The sequence below is a fragment of the Nilaparvata lugens genome, chromosome 14, assembly GCF_014356525.2.
Source record: "Nilaparvata lugens isolate BPH chromosome 14, ASM1435652v1, whole genome shotgun sequence".
NCBI lineage: Eukaryota > Metazoa > Arthropoda > Insecta > Hemiptera > Delphacidae > Nilaparvata > Nilaparvata lugens.
In genome coordinates, this window is record NC_052517.1 from 21,443,814 (window position 1) to 21,453,194 (window position 9,381).

At 32.9% G+C, this 9,381-nt stretch overlaps 1 long non-coding RNA gene across 1 annotated transcript; it reads left to right on the forward strand.

Moving 5' to 3' along the window:
* Window positions 1-401: 401 nt before the first annotated feature.
* On the forward strand, window positions 402-9,381 carry LOC120354241. Its single transcript, XR_005572927.1, has 3 exons — window positions 402-651; window positions 1,385-1,516; window positions 9,287-9,381. It is a non-coding gene; the product is annotated as an uncharacterized LOC120354241 (long non-coding RNA).

Below are 9,381 nucleotides of genomic sequence, written 5' to 3' on the forward strand. Positions count from 1 at the left end.
ACTTTTGAACTCTTGATAGTGCGTAAATTTTTATGAAAACCATTTTTGAAGAGAATAAAATTTACTATGTCATAATGCACTCAAATTGGTCAGAAATCCATAAAATAACGTGTTATGGAGCATCAAAAATAATTTACATTTCAAGATCAGTGTGTTTCTCAACAATGATACCTCAATAACTTTTGAACATGTATTTCTAGCTCAATTTTGAAAAGGAACATTTTTCAAGAGAATTAAATTATCTATAAGTTCATTACTCTAGTTTATCAATTAGACATCTATATAATGAGTAATTTATTTTCAAAAATCAAATAATACAACTGATTTGGAGATTTTTCCTGTGCCTGCTTTGTGCTGCTCCCTTGCGGCCAGTTTGTAAAGCCTTCTTGTCACTTCAAAAAACAGACGACAATAATAAATTTAGACGCCATTTTCTGTCAACAATTCTCTGGCTGGATCTGCTAAAGATTGCTTATTATAAGTAAAATATTGTGATTAGAAGTTTAATTATTTGTAATATATCTTCTATTGTAATCGCTTAAACTTGATCAACAATAAAAAATGTGCGCGACCGTCGAACTATTACAGAATGTGTATTATATTGTAGGAAGGAGCCAGACTTGTTTACTTGAGTTTTCAAGTTGATTTAATGTAAGTATTTTAATGAATAAACGATAATTTATATGAAATGTATGTTCATTAATAAGTGAATGAAGTATATTTATGCTTGGAAATAATTGTTTTTGGAAATTGATAGAAAATTTTCATTCATTAGACTACTATGATTGCTGTGCTAATGACTTGGGATACCATATCACTTTTTATGTGTTTTAAGTAAATTTATTGCTAATTTTTTTTGAAATAGTATTGTAAAATGTACCTAATGACCTTACAATACTACTCTCATTCAGTTTTCAAGCTTGTTCCTTTGTTTTAGTGAGTTTTTCCTTTAGTAATTGTACCATCTAGGTAAAGCTAGGTACTTACTTACTTACTTTTTACTTCCTGGGTCCTCCCGACGGTCGTGTCCGTGGAGTCGTCATATTACCGGTAAGCCGAGTGTGCGGAAGGCTTCAAACCCTGTTCAAATGATAAAATCATGGAAATTGTGGTAATTCAGTACTTAATTGTTTTTATCTTGTTGGTTTAGCAATTTATTTTATCAGGTTTGGATGGAAATTATAGAAATATACCGTGTCTACTAAAATTTTTTGAACCAATAACTTTTCTTGAAAGTGCGCAGAGTGCGCTGTTTCAAAACCTTATTTTATAACTTGATTTTAAAATTTTCTCATTACTTAATTTAAAAATGCTTCATCTTGTAGAGAATTCATCATTTTTTTTGTAAATGTATTTATTTTAATTCATCTTGTACTCATTTCAGGCTTGGAATATCGGCTACAACCGTTTGATTTGATATGGAATAACTTGGAGATGTTGGGTGGATCAATACCTGATTATATTCTGAAATTGAGCTTCAACTATGGAATTTAACTCTACACATCCAACATCCAAGGTAATTGAAATTTTTCTTTGATATTTGTGGTTTTATTCTGTTGAAGGTTATATCGGTGAAGAAATAAATTATTACGATTATTTGAACATTATTACTGATTTTATTTTTACTTTAAAAGTCAAACCAATACATTGAACTCAAACGTTTTACTTAAGGCATGTTTCACAGTCTTCACAGAGACAGAGTACAGTACGAGTCACCAGTGCCTTGCCAATCACACATATTATTATTTAGTCTATTTCATTGTCAAACAACACGCCCCCTCAATGAAATAACCCAAAAAAAATTTATCAATCAAAAAACAAAGTAAGTTATAAGAAAATTAACATAGTTCAAAACATCTTAATTATTAAAAAATATTATTTCTAAATTTATCAATCAAAAAACAAAGTAAGTTATAGGAAAATTAACATAGTTCAAAACATCTTAATTATTAAAAAATATTATTTCTAAACTTGACAAAAAGTTCCTTTCCCAAGGGTTTTGTGAAAATGTCAGCAATCTGATCTGAGGATTTTAAATACTCAACTTGAATAACACCTTCAGAAATTTTCTCTCTTACAAAATGATACCTTATATCTACATGTTTCATTTTTTTATGATGCTCAGGATTATGAGCTATTTTGATAGCAGACTGATTGTCTTCAAACAACAAAATACAAGTTTTCTTATTTTCAACAACACAAAAATCAATTAAAATTCCTTTTATCCAACAAGCCTCGCTTGCAGCTTGGCTCAAAGCAACATACTCAGCTTCTGTGCTAGATAATGAAACACTCTGTTGCTTCTTGGTACACCAAGAAATAGTATTACCAAAAACCTTGAAGCAATAACCTGAGGTTGATCTTCTCTCTAAATCACCACCCCAGTTTGCATCTACATAGCCTACAATCATATCATCATTCAATTCTCTCTTATATACTAGCTCTAAATCTAAGTACATTTTACATATCTCAATACACGTTTTAAATTTTTATACAACATTTCACTGGCACAACTTTGGAATCGACTCAAGAAAGATACAGTACAACACAAATCAGGTCTAGATCCTACAACAGCATACATAAGACAACCAATTAGTCTACGACATTTCTTTTCTATTTCTACAGACTCTGACTTATCTCTAGTCAATAATTCAAAGTTGAAATTTTTATCCATGGGAGTGTCCATTGGCTTACAATCCTGCATGTTGAACTTTTCCAATACATGTTTGAGATACTCCTTCTGACTAATAACAGTTACCCCCTTCTCAATATCTTGTTTGACATTAATTCCCAAGAAATTAGAAACTAAGCCCAAGTCTTTCATCTTGAAATTTTCTTGTAAGACTGATTTCAATCTTGAAACATCATTCTCATCTGAACCAAAAATAAGTATGTCATCTACATACAATAATAGAAATACCTTTTTACCCTCCACAATTTTAGAATACAAGCAATAATCATTTTTAGACCTAGTAAAATTGTTCATTTTCATTACAGAATCAAATTTAGAATTCCAATCTTTTGGAGATTTCTTCAGACCATAATTGACTTCTTAAGTTTACAAACCTTATTCCTAAATCCTTCTACTCCCTCTGGTAATGACATATAAACGTCTTCTTTGATATCACCATTAAGGAAAGCATTTTTTACATCCATCTGATATACAGGAAATCCTATTTATTTGCAACACTCATGAAAATCCGAAAAGTTGGCAATTTGGCCACAGGGGCATAAATGTCATTTAATCTATGCTATCCTTTTGTTGAAACCCCCTAGCAACTAATCTAGCCTGTACAGCCTTATGTATGCTGTTGTAGGATCTAGACCTGATTTGTGTTGTACTGTATCTTTCTTGAGTCGATTCCAAAGTTGTGCCAGTGAAATGTTGTATAAAAATTTAAAACGTGTATTGAGATATGTAAAATGTACTTTAGATTTAGAGCTAGTATATAAGAGAGAATTGAACTCGATTGCCTTACCTGATTTTACTTTTGGGTATTTTACTTTTACTTTTAATGTTTTTACTAGAATTCAATCACTTCACCGGTATTACTATTTTAGAGTTGAATCTCCGAACTTCCATTGTTGTCTTGCACGAGAGTATTTAGGTTAAAAAAAATTTTTTACTTGCACACGAAAGATCCAGCCTGGGCCCATAACCTGTTGAAGGTTATATCGGTGAAGAAATAAATTATTACGATTATTTGAACATTATTACTGATTTTATTTTTACTTTAAAAGTCAAACCAATACATTGAACTCAAACGTTTTACTTAAGGCATGTTTCACAGTCTTCACAGAGACAGAGTACAGTACAGAGTCACCAGTGCCTTGCCAATCACACATATTATTATTTAGTCTATTTCATTGTCAAACAACATATTCAACATATATATCTTGTTTTATTTGCCTGTCTTTCATATGATCATTAGTTTCAATATCATCTAGACTTTAGAATAAAGACATTTCAAAAGTTTGGGTTCATAGAGAATGATACTACTTACTTGATACTTGAGGTCGTTGCCAATGACTGGGGTTTTCAGATAGGCAGTGTCGGAATTTTCAATAAAAATAACCTACATGGTCATTCACACTGTGAAGGTGCTTGACTCCCAAAAAGAGGTTCACTGTAAAACTCCTGTAGTGAGTAGAGTGGCTTTTCCAGGAGTTTATTTTTCAAAGTGTATAGAACCAAGAGTTCCGTGTTTCCTGAATTGGTCTTGGAAGGCTGTTAAAAAATCTTATTGCCTGCGAAGGAAAGCTATTGTAATTCCCCGCCAGTCGGCTCCGGGGCACCTCCAGTCTAGTGGCATGTCGCGTATTGTGGCTGTGTAAATCACATCTTTTTTGAAACTGCACCAGGTTCTCCTTGATATACATAAGCGAGCACAATACATATTGACTGTACACTGTGATCGCAGTATCCCAAGATCCCTAAATAGTGGCCTGCAGTGATCCCTGAAGCCGGAAAATGTCACTATTCTCAGAGCCTTCTTTTGCAGTAGCAATGGCATGCTGTTATCTATTTTTTCTTCTCATATTCTTTTTCCAAAAATATGAAATTGAAACAATACTTCCAAAAATAGTAAGAACTGTCAGTTTATTAAATTCAATGAGTTTATTAAATTCTCTCCATATAATACTTCAAGAAATGTCTCTAGCTTGTAAGCTATGTTTAGTGTTATAACCTATTCAATGATATAAGGTCCCATATTCACTAGCAGAAGTGATAAACATATTGGTTATCTGAGACAATATTAACTTAAGATAGGTTTGCCATTTATTGTGTGGTCTGGCGAATCCAGAATAAGTGGATGGGTGGCAGATTAGCTCTCCATTGTGATATTCACGTTATGAAGGAGGTGGAAATAATAGAACGGCATAGTTGTCACGTTTCTTTCACCACCATCTTGTATAGTAGATAGCTGTGATTCAGCTACCGAGAAATCTCCTCTTTCTTTTTCTTCTTCTCCTACTCCTTCTTTTTATTCTTTTCCCACTCCTTTTTCTTCTCCATCCCCTTTCTTCTTATACTTCTACTCTTCTTTTTCTTTCTCTCCTTCTCCTTCTTCTACTCCTTCTTTTTCTTCTTCTCCTTTTTCTTCTCCTTCATCTCCTACTCCTTTTTCTCCTTCTTTTTCTTCTTCTCCTTCTTCTACTCTTTCTATTTCTTTTTCTCTCTCTCCTACTCCTTCTCCTTCTTCTCTTTCTCCTTCTCATTCATCTCCTACTCCTTTCTTTCTTTCTTCTCCTTCTCCTTCTATTTTTTCTTCTCTTTCTCCTACTCCTTCTTTTATTTTTTCCTCTCTTTCTCTTACTCCTTCATTTCCTTCTCCTACTCCTTATTTTTCTTCTTCTCCCACTCCTTCTTTTCCTTCTTCTTCTACTCCTTCTATATCTTCTCTCCCAACTCCTTCTCTTTCTTCTCCTTTTCTCCTACTCCTTCTCTTCTTCTCCTTTTCTCCTACTCCTTATCTTCTCCCTCTCCTACTTCTTCACAAGTATCTCTTGAGTCATCTCGTAATATTCGATCCAATATTAATTGTTTTATCCTTGTTAATAAATTAAATTCCTCAAATATACACCAAGAAAAATATATCCAGATTCTTACCCAATTTCTTGTTTATAGTGTGGTAGGAGTTGCTCTGCATCTTAGAGCTCTTCAAATACTGTTCCAATAGTTGAAGGATATGTAACACAAAGCATTCCAACAGCTTCTTCAGTCATGATATTCCTTGATGGTGTGCTATTGCTCTAAATAGGACTAAGTGTTGAATTTGACAGAAATTTCTAGTTTTATGAGTGGTGGAAGCTGTTCTAGATAGTACAGCGCTGAAAATCCTTTTCCAATAGTTGGAGGATGTTCGTTTCAAAGTATTCCAACAGCTCTTTCACCTGTGATATCTCTTGATAGTGAGTCATCTCCTGAAATAGAGGGGTTTTTCAGACTTGGAAATTACTCAATTTCTTGTTTAAGTGATGGAAGCTGTTGTAGATATAACAGCACTGAAAATACTGTTTCAACAGTTGAAGAATGTTTAGTACAAAGTATTACAACAGCTTTTTTAGTCATGAAATCTTTTAATAATTAGATATTCCCTGAAATAGGTATATTAAGGTGTTAAATTTTACTCTATTTCTTGTATAGTGTGGTAGTTGTTCTGAATCTTAAGGTACGTACAGACTTTCGCTCTGCTCCGCAACCGAACGTCACTCGAGCAGAGCGATTGATGATCGACCGGCGAGCAAGAGTGGAACGCGAGAAGAGCTATCATCTCCCATAACGTTCATGATCGGTGCGAGTACAGCGCGGGGGCGGAGCGATTGCGGAACGATGGTGGAACGAGGTCGGAGCGTGTGCGGAGCGGGTTGAAGGCGCGTATATCTGTACGCAGCTTTAGAGCTCTTCAAATACTCTTCCAATAGTTGAAGGATATATAACACAAAGTATTCCAGCAGCTCTATCACCTGTGATCTCTCTTGATAGTGAGGTATCCCTGAAATAGGTCTATTTAGGAGTTGAATTTTACAAAATGCTTTGTTTTATTGAGGTGGCAGGCTTCTGAATCATTCAGTGCATAAAATAATCTTCCCATATAGCTGATGGATATGTGGTATAAAGTATTCTGATAGCTTTTTGAGTTATGTTATCTCTTGATGGTGAGGTATTGCCTAGAACAGGTGTCTGTTAAGTTTAGTTCAATGTTTCTATGTGTAACGTTATCTAAATTTGGGAGAGGAATAGCACAAGGTTACCTTATTTTTTCTCTCCCTATCATGTACTTATTGTATGAATCAATAAATTCTTCGAAATTTCTTGTTTTGTGAGCTGGAAGCTGTTCTCAGTCATACAGTGCCTCTATTACCCTTCCAGTAGTTTAAGGATTTGTAGCATAAAGTGTTGGTTGCACAAAAGCCTGTTAATTTTAATCGTGGTTAATTCCACGAGAACCAGAGTGCCTTCTTATCGAAAAGCCTTTTCTGATTGGTTCTCGTGGAATCTAACCACGATTAAAATTTAACAGGCTTTTGTGCAACCAACACTTAATGCTAGAAATCCTTAAACTACTGAAAGGTAATCGAAGCACAGTTTAATCACGATTAAAACTTGAAGGACTTTTGTGCAACCGGGCCCCAAGTATTTCAATTTATTGTTCTTCTGTGATATTCTTGATGTCTTAGTATGCTTGGTATGGTCTCCTCTATAATAGTTGAATTTTACAAAATTGTGAGGTGAGAATCTGTTCTGAATCCTAGAGCACTTCATGATTGATCTAGTCTTATATGTGTTTGAACTATCATAACTTTGCTGTTTGTGATCGATTTTGATCAATCAGAGATCAGTTTGTGAAGCATTTTAATGTCTATATTTTGTATTCCTAACAATTTTTCTGTAAGGTTTACCGCTTTCAAGTAAACGAGCTTAATGTTAACATCCACTCTTTTCTTCCTGACAATGTGTGTGTCTTTAATTATCATAAATCTGCTGTTTGTTGATCGATTTTGCACAGTCAAAGATCAGTTTGTGAAGCATCTCAATGTCTATTTTTTATATACATTAATATTTTAGTAAAATCGACCGTTTTTAAGAAAACTAGAGCTGATTGTTTGTTTGACATCTGACATGTGTGTCTTAAAACTATCATAACTCTGCTGTTTATGGATAGATCTCTCTCAATCAAAGATCAGTTTGTGAAGCATTTCAATGTCTATTTTTTTTATTCCTATATTTTTTTAGTAAAATCGACCCTTTTTAAGTAAATTTGATTGAATGTCTAACATCTACTTTGTCTTGCTGATAATGTGTGTCTTTGAACTAGCTTAACTCTACTGTCTATGGATAGATTGATGATCAATCAAAGACCAGTTTGTAAAAAATTTAATGTTTTTTTTTATATTCCCATCAATTTTTCTATAAAATTAACCGTTTCTAAGTAAACTTGAGCTGAATGTTTGTCATCCACTCTTTCCTCTTCATGATAATCTATGTCTTTGAACAGTTATAACTCTGCTGTATATGGATCGATTCTGCTCATTCAAAAATTAGTTTGTGAAGCATCAAATGTCTATATTTGAATTTACATCAATTTTCCTGTAAAATGTATCGTTTCCTAGTGAACTTGAGCTGAATGTTTCTTGTCACTCTGTCTTTCTTGATAATATGTTTTTTAAACTCTCATATTTCTTCTGTTTTTAAATAGATTTTTCTCAGTCAAAGATCAGTTTGTGAAGAATTCACTGTCTTTCTTTTGTGTTTTTATCAATTTTTCTGTAAAATTGACCGTTTACAAGTAACTCTAGCTGAATGTTTGACAAGAAGAAATAGTAAGACAAGAAACAGAACTTTTGAATTTCAAATGCAGTCCCTGCTTAGTGCTGCTTCAAGCGGTCAGAATCTCAACTAGACTGCTGTGACGTCACAAGGTTTTCAAATTGCAGACTGCAGAGGCAGACGTCATTTTGAATATCAACAGTTCTTGTGTTTAGGTTCATAAAAATTGAATTTTATGACTAAAATATTACGATTTGAAGTTTGATTTTATGAAATATCTTTTATTTAGTAGTTTTTCTACAAACATTAACATTTAAATAGGTTTCAATCATTAATTATTGCATAATACGAAGCTAATGTGTGCATTGACTTGATCGCCCAAACCTACATTTTTGATAACGTGATTTTGTGAGTATTTCAAAGATTCAAAGCTTATTTTCATGAAAATTATGTTGTTTCATAAGTGAATCAAGTATATTTATATTTTAAAACTCCCATTTATTGAATATAATTGCAAAATGTTTATCCCAATGTTCACTCTGCAATACGGTATAGGCTCTTGGACCACCGTATCATTTTTACGTTTTTGCTATTAATATTCCGTTGATAACTGCTTGAATTATATTGTAACATGTACTTTATAGTTTATTAAATCTACTTCATAAAGTTTTTGATTTGGTTCTTCATTTTTGTTGAGTTATCACTCTATAAGTCCAGCCATGTTTAGCCATAGACATGTTAGGTTGGGATTGTCTGGTGCAGAACGCAAAAGTCATCAACCAGTCACCATATTAAAATAACAAAAACTATTGGGATTAAACACTTATAATCTTGAACTTAATGTTATAAAATCATATTTTATCATGCTTTACAAGTATTTATGAAAAATAATATTTTTATGTCATTATTTTAAAAATATATGAAGGTTTTCAACGCATTATCTTGTAAAAAATTGTTGTTTTCTTGCGAATTCATTCATTTATTGCATTCATTTCATCCAATTCAAATTTTCAGGCTTGGAATATTGTTTACACAAAACCTCTTGTTTGGACATTGAACTTGGAACATGGAAAATGTTGTCAATGGATTCCACTGGAATATTCAATGAA